Below are 15,875 nucleotides of genomic sequence, written 5' to 3'. Positions count from 1 at the left end.
ATATCTCTTTGGATTTGAGACTTTAGTCTTTGCAACTTTACAGATCTTCTTTATGCACCAAGAGCTTGAAACACTCCAAAGAGAAAGGAAAAATTTAAATTTCATCATATAACCCCTTTAAATGATTCGGTTCAATCTCAAAGACTCACTTAACAGTGATCTGCTGCCACCTATTGGCGGTTTTAATTTCACATTTAGACTTTTTTCTATTTTTTCATGCTTTAAATAATTTCGAATAATATCAGAATTCAACGTTTTATGTGTAATATATATATATATATATATATATATATATATATATATATATATATATATATATATATATATCAGAGTTTCCGCTAGAAAAAGAGGTTTCGTTTTCCAGACTTTTTGATGATATGCCGGTCAAATATCGCCTCTTAATTAGTCAAGTTGAGGAAAACTGAAAGCAGTTTATGTAACTTAAAAAATGACATAATCAGGCCGTATATGCAACATGTTTATTAGCCTGACTTTCAAACAGACGGAAAAAAAAAACATGAACGTCCGATTGGCGTCAATCAACCAATTGTTTTTTACTATGGTTTCACATTTCATAGTTTAACAAACCAACCCCCCTTCCCCACATAAAATATCCGAATATAGTATTGTTTTTACTCAAGCAAACTTAATAATAAACTCAGTATGTCTCATTTAGCTGGTAACATTTAAATTGGCCACCGTGTGAAATGACTTCTTGGTAAATGAACTTGAGCAAACAAATGACTAGGCCTATAACATTGTCTCGCGTCATTTTTGGCTACTTTTTACGCTTTTGTGCAGTGCTGAATTGTACAGCTGCCGACTTAAAATCAAAACTTCCCAGTGTCTCTCCACAACTTGCAATGCGCATAAGCCGCGTAACCTTGTTCTCCGCAAGGTGACTTCGCTGCTTCGTCTTGATCCGATTCTGCAGCGAGAACCCCCCTCTGTGGCGTTAAATTGTGCGCCGCAACATGGTCATTGCTCTGACTATGTTCAATGAGAGCAGACATTCTCAAATTATTCGACCCTCTTGTGAATCCGTTGCGTCGTCCTGCCTTTTCGCAGCACGAACAGAACATTTTTTCGTTACCATCAACTACCTCACATCTTAGCCATGGGAACTTGTCACTCCATTCCGACCGATACGCCCTACACTTCGGCTTTTTCTCCGGTGGTGGCGGAGCTGTCTGGCTCTGGACATCTGAGGCTTCAGGCGTTCCTGATTCAGGATCCTCCTTCGCGTCTATATTATAGCCGTTAGGCGTGCGCTTTATTTGAAATGCAACATGCGATGTTGTTTAAAAACTTTCAAACGGTCGATTTAGATTGTGTTAGGGGGGCGGGGCCGGGATTATTAGGCAGTTTTAATCTGACAATTTGACCGGAGAGATTTAATTTTGTCGGACATTTAATTTTTTTCCCGGCCAATGTCCGATAATTACCGGACAACGGAAACCCTGATATATATATATATATATATATATATTTATATATATATATATATATATATATATATATATATATATATATATATATGCATTTGTAATTGCAGAACAATCCATTATGCCGTCATCATTAAAAATTATAAAAATAGGCTAAATCTAAATCCCACTTCAGATGCAGCTTCTGTGTTGATTTCATTTGCTTGTTCTAATTCACTGACTAAATGTAAGAATTTGACTCAAAAGATAATGGACACTTTTAGAAAAAAATGGCTTTATAAAAGTAAAAATGCCCATAAAATGTAAAAATCCGTTTAAAGTTATTGGAAAAGATTACTTTCTATCAGTGTGAATAATAATAATAATAATATTCATGTTTAATCATTTTAGATACTTTTAGATTTTACTGAAGGCTACCATGATAATGATAACTGAGTTTATTAAATTCATAAACATAAACAAACTATATCTTCTCTATTCCAGTTTATAGCGTGGATCATTCATTGCAACATTTAATCTGTTTCTCATGCTTAAGAATCTGTTATCTTAAAAAAAAAATGCTACTACTGCCCACTGACTTGATTTTAAACCTATGTTATTATCCAATTTATGAGCCTTAAAACATCCAATTTATGAGCCAATTTAAATATTTTAAAACAGATAATGATTTTTAAAAGAGATGTTTACCTTCCTCAGTATTGTTGCATTGTAGGAATAGTGGTTTAAGCAAATGAAGCTTGTACAGTGCATTGTGTTGCACACTTCTTGCACACAGCAGGCTTTTCAAGAAAAAAAGTGATAGAAACAGTAATGGGGCTTGTGCCCCAGTAGAGCTTTAGGTCTAGCAACGCCCCTTATTCTGACAATTATTTGTGTGCCTTATCACCCTTAAAATGTATTTAAAGGCTCCATTAAATTACATGAAATGCACTTGTTTGCTTCCAAACTCGTACTTCTAGTTTGGGTGGAACATTTTAAATCCCCACCGAATTTACCATTAGTTAATTTAGTAGCTATAATATATAAAAAATGTTATATAATTTTTTTTTTTTCTTTTTTAGTTTATAACAACTGTAGGTGTGATCACATTTACCAATGTTCTGCTAATTTTCATGGACAAAATCAAGTAATTTTTAGTAGGATTCCATGCAATTTTTAAGTGAGGGTGAAAGATTTTTCCACGCAGATTTCGCAACAGATTTATGCTGGTCACACAAATTTGCCATGTTGAGTGAAGTCACTATTCTCTCCGCCATCTCTGATTAAATCATCAGTTATTACTAATGCATTCCCTGGCTGGATCCTTGAACTTTTCAGAAGTTTACAGGTTTCAAATGACCTCCTGTGTTGTGTGCTTTATAGTGTAATTTCTAATCACCCAGACACTGACGCTTTGACTCAGTACCAGTGTTGTGCCCAGTTTCGACCCCTTGTCCTCGTTGAAGCCGCTACCTGATTGCCTAATACTAACCCCACCCCTAATCCTAACCCCTTCCCCACCCCAATCGTAAATTTATCAATACTAGGGGGTAATAATCTGACAGAGAGTAAGAATTGGGCACAACACCGGCAACAGGTCAGAAGTGCCAGTACGCTAAAGACTAAAATACTGAAGTGCCAGTACTGTGTACCGGTGCGTACCTGCCCACTTCAAGCACTGATGCTGCATGCAAAAAGTGTGATAAAACAAATTAAATGTAACAATTGTGTAGCACCACCCACAGCCACACTGCTTGTACTGTAGTCAAGTAACCACTTCCTCTTTCTTTTTTTCTGTGTCAGTGTTTTGTCACTCCCTGTCTGGCTCTCTCTCTTTTTCCTTCTCTGACTAACACTCTTGAGGTTTGGCAGCTGAGCCCCAGAGTTAAGTGGCTTTTCTAGTTTATCCTGAGAGGTCAGTGGGAGAAATGAATTCTCATCTCCGATCCATGATCACAGCCCTCAAACACGACAAGCGCACTGGATCACAATTTAGCTTTTTGTCAGAAGCTGCATTTTTGCACACGTAAACAAACGTAAACAAACAAGGAAATCCTGTGTGTGTGTGTGTGTATGTGTGTGTGTGTGTGTGTGCGCGTGCATGTGTATAAGAGTGGGTGCAGCGTAGACGGTAGCAGCAGCAATGTCGGCGGTTTCAGTGGCGGGAAAATTACAGCCTGCTGCAGAGCTGTGGTTTAGTCTGCTCTCTCTTACACACACAGTAAAGCTCTCCACTCGTCTCTCATCAAGGGCTCTCGTTTCATAGGCCCTGATGCACCACACTGCTGTAGGTCTGCACACACATGCACATGCACACACTTGGGTGGGCCTTGAGTACCAGGCCTGGGAGCTCAACCTTGCCACAGGTGCTCCTCTGTTCTGCGTGTGTGGCTAATGAAGCTCATAAAGATCATTACTGAAGTGTCATCATTGCAGCTCTGTAGATTTGCTTATGCAGATTTGCAGATACCTGGCAGCTCCTCTTGACACATGTCATAGACAGCTCCTCTAGACACATGTTGTGTGGTAGATATAAAATTAGCACTACAAAGAGGGAGATCGGAATCTGTGGGAACACAAATGTGTTCACATGAACTATAAAAGTGAATGTAAACTGAAGTCCAGTTTTTGTGAAGTTGGACTAACCGACCTTGATAATGCTATTGTAGCTGACCTTCCTCCAGCTTGTCTTTATGTTAAAAGGACTACATTTTGGCCTTGCTGTTGTGTGATGTCTCAGAAAGACATGGTAGTGTATATTTACAGTTTTTTAAATAATGCTTACACAGTTTTTGAAAATATGGATCTATTTGTCAAGACCCTACATACAGTACAAAACCACAAAACACACTCACAACATGCAAAACGTCACACATATCTTGCAAAAGCAAACACTTGATTTAAAACTATTTTAACTCTAAAAATTGTATTTTTGCATAGTAACTCTACACACAAACATAAAATAATTAGCCACATACACGCCAAACTACACACAGATGTGAAAAATGTAAAAAATCTACTCTTTATATATATGTATGTACTGTACACACACACACACACATATATATATATTGTATTCTTATGTATGATATATATATATATATATATATACACATATAGTATATAATCATATACATACATGTTTAACTGAGTTTAAAGCATATAATGTGCTTGTAGTTTTGCAGACTTGGTCTAAAGATTAGGTATATGAGTCAATGGTTTCACTGAGTGTATTTTAATGTCTAAGCAATTTTAAAAAACTGTAATCCTTCATATGTTTGATTATGCATTATTTTGTGTGCTTGGACAGATGAAGACTGTAGTAGCATTTATATAGTAGATTTCAGCTCCTATTTATCTGACTTTTGCAGTACACTCTAAAGTGTTGTGATGCGATTACACTAAGACCGGCTAAAACCTAGAAAACACTAAGTTATGTGCTATTCAAAATAACAGAATAAAAATAATTACAATAGTAGATAAATGTAACTTTGAAAGTAAGTCTGCACTTTATGCATGTAAACAAACTGTGAGATGTGTGTGTAAAGATGTGTAAAAATATGTTACCAAGAGTCAGTGTTCTAACTTATGTCTGGTTCTCAGCTTGCTTGGCTTGCTAACGAGTGTGACATTAATTACAGCTTACAGTGCTTCTCCCTTTCTATGTGTTTATGTTTGTCTCTTCCTCTTTTTATCCAGAATTGGTGTGAGTTTCCATTTGCTGTCATCACAGCTCACAGACACTTGTTAATAAGGCTTCAGATTCGACCCTCACTGGTGGATTTATCAGGTACTGTGCCCAAACAAAAAAAATGAAGCAGTTAGAATGAAATCTTAATATCTTTTAAATTTGGCAACCCCCTAATGTAATATGTCAGTGTACTGTAAGTATATATGTGTGTGTGTGTGTGTGTGTGTGTGTGTGTGTGTGTATAAACACTGATACATTATTTTTTTTTTTTAGATGTATAGCAAGTCTTCACCCTGATGCTGTTCTCTTTCTAAACAGCATTTTAAACATGTAATATTTGTACGGTTTCTGTGCACTGGGTGAAAGGATGCATGACCTGTTTATGTTCCTGTGTGATGTACAGAATCTCACATGTTCTAGAATGTGGTCAGTCTGCGGTGTTCCAAGACACAGTTCGGCCTGTCTGATCTGTGACGCACTTCCTTTGTTCTGCCATCTACTGCCACTGAAAAATCTTGGCCTCAGCAGCCACTTCCTGCCTGAGATGAGCGTCTTCTCAGTGGTTTTGAGGGTGAGTGGAACATGTGGGTACTGAAGCGTCCTCATAAGAGAAAAAGAAACCTAGAAGAATAACAGAAAGCCTACTTCAAACCTACTTTATACCTACTTTAAATATTAGAGCTTCTTATAATGTATTTTAAAACACAGTTTAGTTATTGCTCTGCTTCTTTGATGGGATTTTAAAAAATGCCATTTCTGCCTCAGATAAAAAACATATATATACAAAGAAAATTCTGATTTGACTGTTTGTCACAATGTGTCTTTAAATAATACAATTGCAACTTCATATCTCACAGTGTGACACTATATCTCACCATATGACTTCATTGTTATTTTAAACTTTATCTTATTTTCTTTTTTACTCTGAGGTAGAAACATTCTTCAATAATTTGCAGTATGATTAAAAATGAAAAGAACTAAATTCACAGCATGTTGCAGCAAGTGTTTTATTATGTGTCGTTTATGTGATAAATGCAGTGCATAGCTATTCTGCTCATTGCACGTTCAGGTAGTGTGCTTCTCTACACGCCTCTTGGGTAAATGGAGCTGTTCTCTGCCAGCACCCAATTAGTGAGGGTCACTAAGCGACTTTGACGTGGGTATGTGCAGTTGCACCATCAGTGGGCCAGATAGCTCATTAGTGCTAGTGCGCTGTGGACTCAGTGTCCTTTGCTGAGCATGCAATCTGTCTGTAGTAATCCACAGGAAGCTGGCATGGGAGGGGGGGGAGAAAAAGTCTGTACTAAAAAAGGTTGTCTAAAAAGCAGGCTTGAGGCGTAAGTGGCATGCTGCCAGAGCACTATAGTTTTATTGGACTGTCTGAACACAAGGTGGAGAGAAGGCAAGAGAGAGCAGCAAGGACAAGCATCTCTGCACCCTCACAGTCGATAGTTCAGTAGAGCCGAAAATGTGTTTTCAGATCTTGGTTGGACTTTCTGTCCTGGGGGAGACAGAATAAGAGAGGAAAGCACAAGAAAGAGATTTCATGTGTCTTTATCTATGATAGTGGGTGTTAGTTTACAGGGTGTGTGTGTGTGTGTGTGTGTGTGTGTGTGTGTGTGTGTGTGTGTGTGTGTGTGTGTGTGTGTGTGTGTGTGTGTGTGTGTGTGTGTGTGTGTGTGTTCATGTCCAAAGCCATGTTCTTAGGACTTGTGGGAATGACGTGAAGACTGAAACCCAGACATATCTGAGTGTGTGTCAAACTGAGTCCTCAAAACTGTCAGGATTCTTTCTGGGCTGAACTGTTTCATCACACACCTTGAAATCATAGTCATGTTTGCGGTGTTTAATGTACAGTGTATTTGACTCTCAATATTTGAGAAGGGTGTAACAGATTCTGGGTGTTGTTCATGTATAATTTTTTTGAAGTATTGTCTTTTGTTTCCTATTTCTATGTTGATTGTTTTCCTGTTGTGATTGTTTCCAGGTGTGTCTTGTGGTTAAATCATTAGTCTCTGTAATTATTTTTCAGTCAGAAGGCTGCATATCACGGCTGCCACATCATCAAGCGTAGTCAAAAGTCTTCTCAATTTTGAAGTATCCTGGGAAGGCTTGCTTGAGATAATTTCAGAATTTCTTCTGTTGTGTTGTAAATTAATCACATAATGCTAAACTTCCAATGATGTAAATCACTGGGAGACTACAAACATCTTTAATGTAAATTATTATTCAAAAAAAAAATAATATTAGTTTTTGCACCATTACCTCAGGGTAATATAGCCAGCAGCAATACTAGACTGTCTCATTATGGTATTCTATGCTGAGAATGAGTTTAGCCTAGAGGCCTCAGAAGGACTGGACTAGGTAGGACGCAGCCTCACTAAAATGCGGCCTTCCGATTGAAAGGCTCCCTGTGTGTAAATCACAGGGTCTTATATAGGTGCTTCACATGCACACACACACACACACACACACACACACACACACACACACACACACATATATATATATATATATATATATATAAAGTAAGCAACATATAAATCACATCCTTTTAATTTATATTATGGTGAATGTTTTGATGTTTTGCTTAAAAATAAATACATTGGATTCTTAGAATCTTAGAATTGTTATTGTACCTGTGTATTTTATACAAGTATATGATAATGTAGTCTCTGTACCTGTGATGAGTGTTGTCGATGGGTTTTCCATAGTAAGCCCATATTGTATTCACTATATTTACATTTGTCATTACCCTTACAGTTTACTGTGAGCAGATGATGTCTCTACTGTCTTTAGACATTTGTTTAGACTGCTTGTCATCACGTGAGTGCAGAACTGCTTCCTCTGTCCCTTGCGGCACAACCGTCAGGACTCTAGACACCTACCTGTTACCAGGGCAACCCCTGCTCTGAGACTATTAGGAAGTCCAGTGTGTGAGGACTGCAGTCTTGGCAACGGTGTGAGTAGCTCTTTGAGGAAAAATATCTATCATGTTAAACAGAAGATTGATTGACTGATTAATTTTTTTCCCTATTCTTTTTCCAGAGCCTATCAATCGACTTTAAACTCCACAATAAAATAACACAATCCTGACATGCTAATATTTTCCTTCCCAGATGTATTATTGGTTTGCTTAGTTTTGTTCCAGTATAATGAGAAAAGAGGGAAAAAAAATCACTATTATAATGAATGATATAAGCTTTGGCTTTACTTTCATGATATCATATCCATCTTCAGTTCCCCAGATGTAGAAGCACATTTAATTATTGAAAAACTAAACCATACAGAGAAAATACAGATGTTCCTGAATGAACTTCTGCAGGACATTCCTGATGTCCTGGATGAGAGTCTCCGTACAACAGAATCTCCGATCTTCCTGCATCACCATTCTACCCTAGAGAGGGATGCACATTGGTACATCACAATTCAGATTACCATGAAAGGGTTACCAAGCATGTTGACGACACATTAACACACATAATAATAATTAACTCAAATAATAAAAATAATAATAATAATAATAATTGTATTATTTATTAACTCGCTTTTAACATTTTTCATAATCTGTCAACATATTAACCATTATTGATAGATACTGCTTTAATCAATCTTACTAGCTGTATAATATATTAATATTGATTTTTATAGTTTTTTAGTTATACATTTTAATGATATTTTCCATTTAGTAGCCTATTTTAATGGCCAAATGCTGGGGGAACATAATAAAAATGTTTGTAAACAAAAAGTGTGATGACCATCTTACGAACAGCTCTGCAAAACAGTTTTTGCTGAGGTTTTCAGCATCACCCTCTGCATACAGGTATGACGAAATGGAAAGCAATAATACATTTTTAATGTGTGGATCAAAATGCTGACAAAGATATGAGACTCCCTCTGCTGAAAATCCATATCTCTTGAATAAATAATCATCATAGAATTTCCAAAATGATTTCCCCGTGAAGTGTCTGTTAATTTGGAGTGGGGTTTATTGCACAAGAGATTAGTTACTTTGGGCACAGCTATGGTTTGATATCTGTTCCTAAGGGGTCACTGTTTAGCTGGTTACTATGTCCCCATTAACCCTTGCTTGTGGTATTTGAATTTGCTACAGCTATTTCTAAAAACATCTTTCTTCATTGACGGCCACAAAATCATACACAAAATAACTTTTTGCAAGCAATATATAGATCACTATTATTTCATTATAATGTAGTTCTTGCCTTCATACTGTTTCAAATTGTATATTTTGTCTCTGATTGTTGCAGGGTGGGGCTAGGGAATGGGCTCTGCCATCTGCCAATAAGTGTTGCCATGACATCATGTTCTCATGATCGTAATTAACACAAAAATGCATCCACGACCATGGTACCAAAAAATCCTGTCTGGCTTGAACTCTAACTGTCTAACTGCATATAAAGGACAAGAATCACTCACTGGGCGGGAAGGAAAGATGGTTGAAGACAGGAGTGAAAAGGGTAGGGTAACACCACATGTTAGTCAAGGGGGAAGTCGTGGCCTAATGGTTAGAGAGTCTGACTCCCAATCGAAGGGTTGTGAGTTCGAGTCTCGGGCCGGCAGGAATTGTGGGTGGGGGGAGTGCATGTACAGTTCTCTCTCCACCTTCAAATACCATGACTTAGGTGCACCTTGAGCAAGGCATCGAACCCCCAACTGCTCCCCGGGCGCCGCAGCATAAAAATGGCTGCCCACTGCTCCGGGTGTGTGTTCACAGTGTGTGTGTGTGTTCACTGCTCTGTGTGTGTGCACTTCGGATGGGTTAAATGCAGAGCACGAATTCTGAGTATGGGTCACCATACTTGGCTGAATGTCACGTCACTTTCACTTTTGTCACTTTCATTTATTCCATACAGTTCTTCCTGGGGACTTTTGCCCTAATTTACACAGAGGTCCAGATTTACACCATCAGGAAAGAAACTCACACGGTGACGTGCAAGCCTCATGACACTATGGTGTGTGACTCACAGAGCCACTTGGCAAAAAACTTCTTAAATAAAAAAACACATACAACTGTTTCCTGACTAATCACATGAGAGAAATGTGAACTGGACACACGGGTGTAATAGATATAATCTTTTTAAAGGGTTGCAATTTAACAAGACTGACCTTGAAGACTGCTGTGAAATACTTTATCTGATTGTTTTAGTCTGAAGTGGATAAATACGAAATATGTTCAATGGCAGTGAAATGTACAGTAATTGAAGCTATTAGCGCCAGTTAAATATGCTATTTGTTTTTTGCTTGCCATCAGCCATACTCATAATAATTGCTTGAGAGCTTGTTGGAGATAAATTAACATGAAGCAGTCTGATAATTAGAGAATTAAAAGAAAGTCCATTTTAATCTTCTTTGGAAAAGAAGACTAATGGATTTCACACACACACACACACACACACACACACACACACACACACACACACACGGTTAGCACATTAATCTCTGTTGATTTAGCTAATCACTTTCTCTCTCTCTTGTGTGTAAATCATAGAAAGATGATTATGAGGTTTTGGGTTCTGAGACATTTTCGGTCCGGAAGAAACAGCTGAGTGTAACGATAGATGAATCTTGTATCAGGCCCTGGCAGACTTCATGATCTGTGAGGAGGTTAATCAGTGCTAATCAGAGTAACTGACTGCTTTGTGTGTGTGTGTCTTTAGCTTTCACTATTGTTAAACCAACACGGTGCATTTGTGAGGTGTATGTTTATGTTTATTAGGATGTGTACGAGGGACTGTGGGTGTTAATATGCATGATAAGAGGGAGCCTGAGGCGCATTTGATGTGTATCACAACCCCTGCTTGGTGCTTTTTGATAACTCTTTGTTTGAAGCATTTCTGTGCCTTCACTCTCGCTCTTTCCCTTCATCTCTCTCCTTCCCTCCATCTCATCTTCTAGTTGAGTGTGTTCAGACAGGAAATAGAGCTCAACAGCAATTCATTGCCAGTGAAGGGGATATTTTTAGAGAGACTGTGTCATTCACTGAACATGGCAGTACTTGTGTGAAGTCAATTTCGCCTGGAGGGGGGATTTTAGTTGCAGTGAGGACCAGAGGGGAAGCTAGGAAGAGTGAGTCAGAAGGGGCCTGCAGTGACAGATAGCCTTTGTGTTCAACAGGAAAACACAGTGGTGTGTATTGTCACGGCATGCCCGTCTGCTCCCATCTCCTCGCCGCTCCTTCCTGAAAGTGTGTGAAGTACATAGTGACCAGAACAGTGAGACTCTATGTGTACGCCTCAAAGGAAACAGGCAGGATTTACATGTCTAAATCATATTGATTCATTGAAAATGTAATTTTATGTAGAATTAGAGTTTTTTTGTTTTGTTTTACAGACTTTAATAGGCTGCAGTCTTCAGCTTTTGTAGCCTCAAGCATTTGGAACAAGGTCTTAAGAGGTGATGGTGGACACTAATCCCATTTAGCACTGAACTGATAAGAAACATCCCCTCTGCTGACACTCTTGGACTCTTTATAAGTGCTCTTAACTTCCTTTCTCACCCTCTTTTCTACTCATTGTCTATAACAGGGTTACAAAATAAATTCAAATGTTTGTTTTGCTTTCTCCACATGAACGAGCAGTTCACATTTTGCATATGAAATACTAGACTTTAAATGTTTCTGTCTAGGGACATATATACGGTTTGTAGGAGAATAAATTCATGTCATCCTCTTGTCATTCAAAACTTGTATTAATTAATTAATTAATTTTTTTTTAATCTTCTGTAGAACAAAACATATTTTGAAGACTGTTTCAACTGTTTTTGTCCATGTAATGAAAGTCAGTGGGGCTCCAAAAAAACACTGGACCCTATTAACTTTCACTGTATAGACAAAAATATTTGGAGGCATTTTTTAAAAATATCTTATTTTGTTGTTCCACAGAAGATGGAAAGTCATGCTGGTGCAACATGAGAAACATGAGGTTGACCAAATGATGACAGAATTTTCATTTTTATTCTTTCAAATGTTTTTATAGACACAAGTAAGATTAAGTAGAAAGCAAAAGGGGGCTAGAGTTTATGTAGAAACTCAAATATTTCACAAAATCATCAAATTCTTTCTATCCACATTCCATCCATCCATCAATCCATCCATCGGAATTTAAGATAAAACAATACTTGTATGAAAAAGCTGTACACATAAGAAGCTACCTGAGCAGTATTGTTTTCCTTTGGGAAATTCTATTATTGTCAAAACTATATTACATTCTCTTCAATCTCCAAATGAACACTGATGGCAGACTGCTATCATGTGAGTGAGAAAGTCTATTTGTATGGGCATGGGGGGAACAGTGGGACCCCTCAGCTGTTACCATATGCTGTTGATCACGTTTTGTCAGAAACTCATCTGCTCTGGATGGTTTCCAAAGAGGCCCCTGAGTGGGTTTGTCATTCACATGGAGCCTCTTGAACCTGCCCGTCCTCAGCCTCCCTTCATCCCAATTAATGGGAAAAAAAGGCTGAGAGGGGGTGCTTGACTCTGACAGACACTCTTTAATTGTTATCCTCCATCCCTAAAGATACTCTAGTTTTCACATTCGCAGACACAGGCTGTCTGATTGCTCTGTGCCTCTCTGCATAAGCTGAACACACTTTGCCTTGAAGGAAGATGTACTGAGCATATACATAGTACTTTTGTGTTCCAATATCATTTTATCTTATCTTATTTTGTTCTGTCTGTCAGTCAGTCATTTTATGTATCATTCTGTCATGCTATCGTTTTCTCTGTCTGTAAGGCCTTCTCCTGGCCAACATTAAAACTTTATCTCATGTTTGCCACCTTAATAAAACTGTAATTTGACACATTTTAATGGATGCATAACAATTGTGGGAATATTGCAGTTCAGTGGCATAGACCTTTATGATCTACAGATTACATACACATTGTAACTGACATTACTCAAATCAATACAAACATTTTCCTCACACATCAATCTGTGTCGATACTTACATCAGCATTGTAAATGAGAATTGTTCTTTGTTCATATATCCTCACATATTTGTGGCTGACTTTAGCAAATAACCGTTGTGTGATGACACTGGCTACGCCCTAATGTGATATTCATCGCCCTTCATTATAATGAAAGGAAGTATACAATTCTAATCCATCAACTGTGGTTTTCACAAAATGCCTGTGATGCTTACCTTTACTTGTTTTTACTGTTTGCAGGATCTGGTTGCCTGAATTCACCTTTGAAACCATTTCCTATTTTTTTTCTGCTTGTGATGGCAACCAGTCACTCCACCTCATGCTGTTGAGTTTTTTGTGTTTGTGGGTGTGTGAGTGTGTGTAGTCGTTTTGTGTATGTGTGTGTTTGAGGGAGAGCAGAGAGAAATTTCACACCCTGTAGGTTGTAGGCTGTCGGTGACGCACATTCCAGACTGTCCGCCCAGGCCTCTGTCACAGCGCCATTAACACTAGTGCATGCTGGGAGTGCCACTCTTCTCTGTGAGTGCATTAATGGAGCCTTTAAAAAGGAAGGTTAAAAGCAGCCCATCCTGCTCAGATCAATTCTTTATTGTGGCAGTGAACTGTGGCTCTTGTGACTCTTTCCTCTTGTTAACATAATGATTTAAAAAACAACCAAACAGATTTTACTGTATAAATAATCCAAATGGAAGGTAGTCACTAAAAGCAACAGGTTATGGCACACTCATCACTTTTTAGTGCTGGCGGCAAACTGTACACAGACTTAAAAGCTTTCTGCTTTGAAAGAAAGAAAGAAGGATAAAAATGCAGAGCTTTACGTGAGTTGAATAAAGCAGTAGAATAGATAGAGAAGTACGGAGACGATGTTTTGTATTCCCAGAAACAACATCACCTCACAGAAGGGGACAAACCACTTAAGACCTGAGCATTAGATACAGCACGGCTGCTTTATTCCAACAGCGTTCATTAGGTCACTACCACAACATGGGCTTTTTTAAAGCACTTAAGCAGAGTTCATGGTCATTTGTGAAGCAGGCGGTGGAGGTTATAAAAAAAAAAAAAAACATCACAACAATGTTTTAAGGAAGTTTAAAGGTACTGCAAGACAACAAAGAAACATTGAGATTGAATAGTTTTTCAGTAATCCATTTTGTTTCAATTTCATAACCTGTTTTAATCTTTACATAATCATGTTTCTGACCAGAAAGAGGTCATGTTTATTCTCTGTAGCATAATTACAATAGGATACGGTAGAGCTTCTTCCATCCCTGAGGAAAATCTCTTGTTATAATAACAGATCCCACCACACAGCAGCAGGACCAAATGTTTCATATCACAGAGGACATGACAAATATATCAAAGAAAAGGTACACCTGTTATGAAAAGAGAATTATATTTTTACTTTGAATTTTGTTTTAAAATAATTGCAAACGCTTTCAATATTATGTAAACACAGATTAATAGAAATAAAAGAACATTTATTATAGTTTTGTGTATATACAGTACATTTTTAGTTATTTAGTCATTTTTTGAATAATCTATTGGTAGGAATAAAACAATATTTATTATAGAATTATCTGTTTACAAGGGAAGTAGTTACTAAATGAAAATAGCTTATTTTAGTGTCGGCTTGCGAACAAAGAAAATATTTGAAATTCCTTCAAAAACCAATAAATTGACTAATTAGGTATTTCTGGTACAATAAATGGAACACTAAAAGTTCAAAAGGAAGTAAACACCTTCCTCAAGTCCTTCGGCATCCCTCCGCCAACCCATACCTGTTTTATTATGTATTAAAAATTATATAAACATTAATTAATTAGTCTAGGGGTGGTTGATCCAGAGACTTGAGGCTTTTCTTAAGATTTGTGTTTGAGTCCTTCATCATGGACAGAAAGGCAAATGTTTATCTCTCTCAAAGGTTATATAAAATGTATAAACTCATAAAATAAGGTTATCATTTCTAGAATAGATTTTGTAAATAGATATTTAGTAAATAATGATTTGATTACATAATAGTTTTGGGTTTTTTTACTCTGAAAACATTTTAGAGCTCCAACATAGCATAATCCAAAGGCAAAAACACCCTCTTTGAATGTACAGTAAAAAAAAATAATAGTACAATCAACAAGAGATATCGATCCATTTTTCACTTATTCACCCATTTTCTGAGTCCTTCTGAGGTTATGAATATCATTATGAAAAATTCCTGCAGAAATGTGGGCCTAACAGTGGGTTGTGGGCCGTGACAGTGAGCTCTGTCCTATTGCACTAGTGTCAAACTCACTCTATAATATCATCAAAGACTACTTTGCCTTATCTGAGTTTCACAATATGATTGGATATACACCGATGGAGTTTGTCCAAGAGTTTCTGAAATGTGTTACTATCTGAGAGCTAGATAAAGAAAGAGAGAGAGAGAGAATTGCAGTGGCAGAATAGTCAGCACTCTCTCGTGAGTTAGATGGACCTTGGGCAGCTCCCTAGCCTTTCGCTAAGTGGACTACAGAGAGACGCTGATAACAAGGTGGTAGCACTCTGTGAAGTCTACAGAAAGAGAAAGCAGGGGACTGGAGATGTTAAAAGCCTGATAGAGGTCCACAGGAGTTTCAGATTAAGGATGTGACAAGAATATCTTCCGCTTGTGTTTGTGTAAATGGGAGAAAGAGATGTTATACAGTACATGATAAGTCTGCTCAAGGCAAACCTGTTTGTATGATGTATTTGATATTTTCCAGTGTGTGTACATCTATGTATACACAACAGGTCTCTGGTTGTGTGTGGTCCGTACGTATTTCAGTTCAAGTCCATA

This window comes from Cyprinus carpio, chromosome A7 (assembly GCF_018340385.1).
Source record: "Cyprinus carpio isolate SPL01 chromosome A7, ASM1834038v1, whole genome shotgun sequence".
Taxonomy (NCBI): Eukaryota; Metazoa; Chordata; class Actinopteri; order Cypriniformes; family Cyprinidae; genus Cyprinus; species Cyprinus carpio.
Note: the sequence above shows the minus strand (reverse complement) of the source record.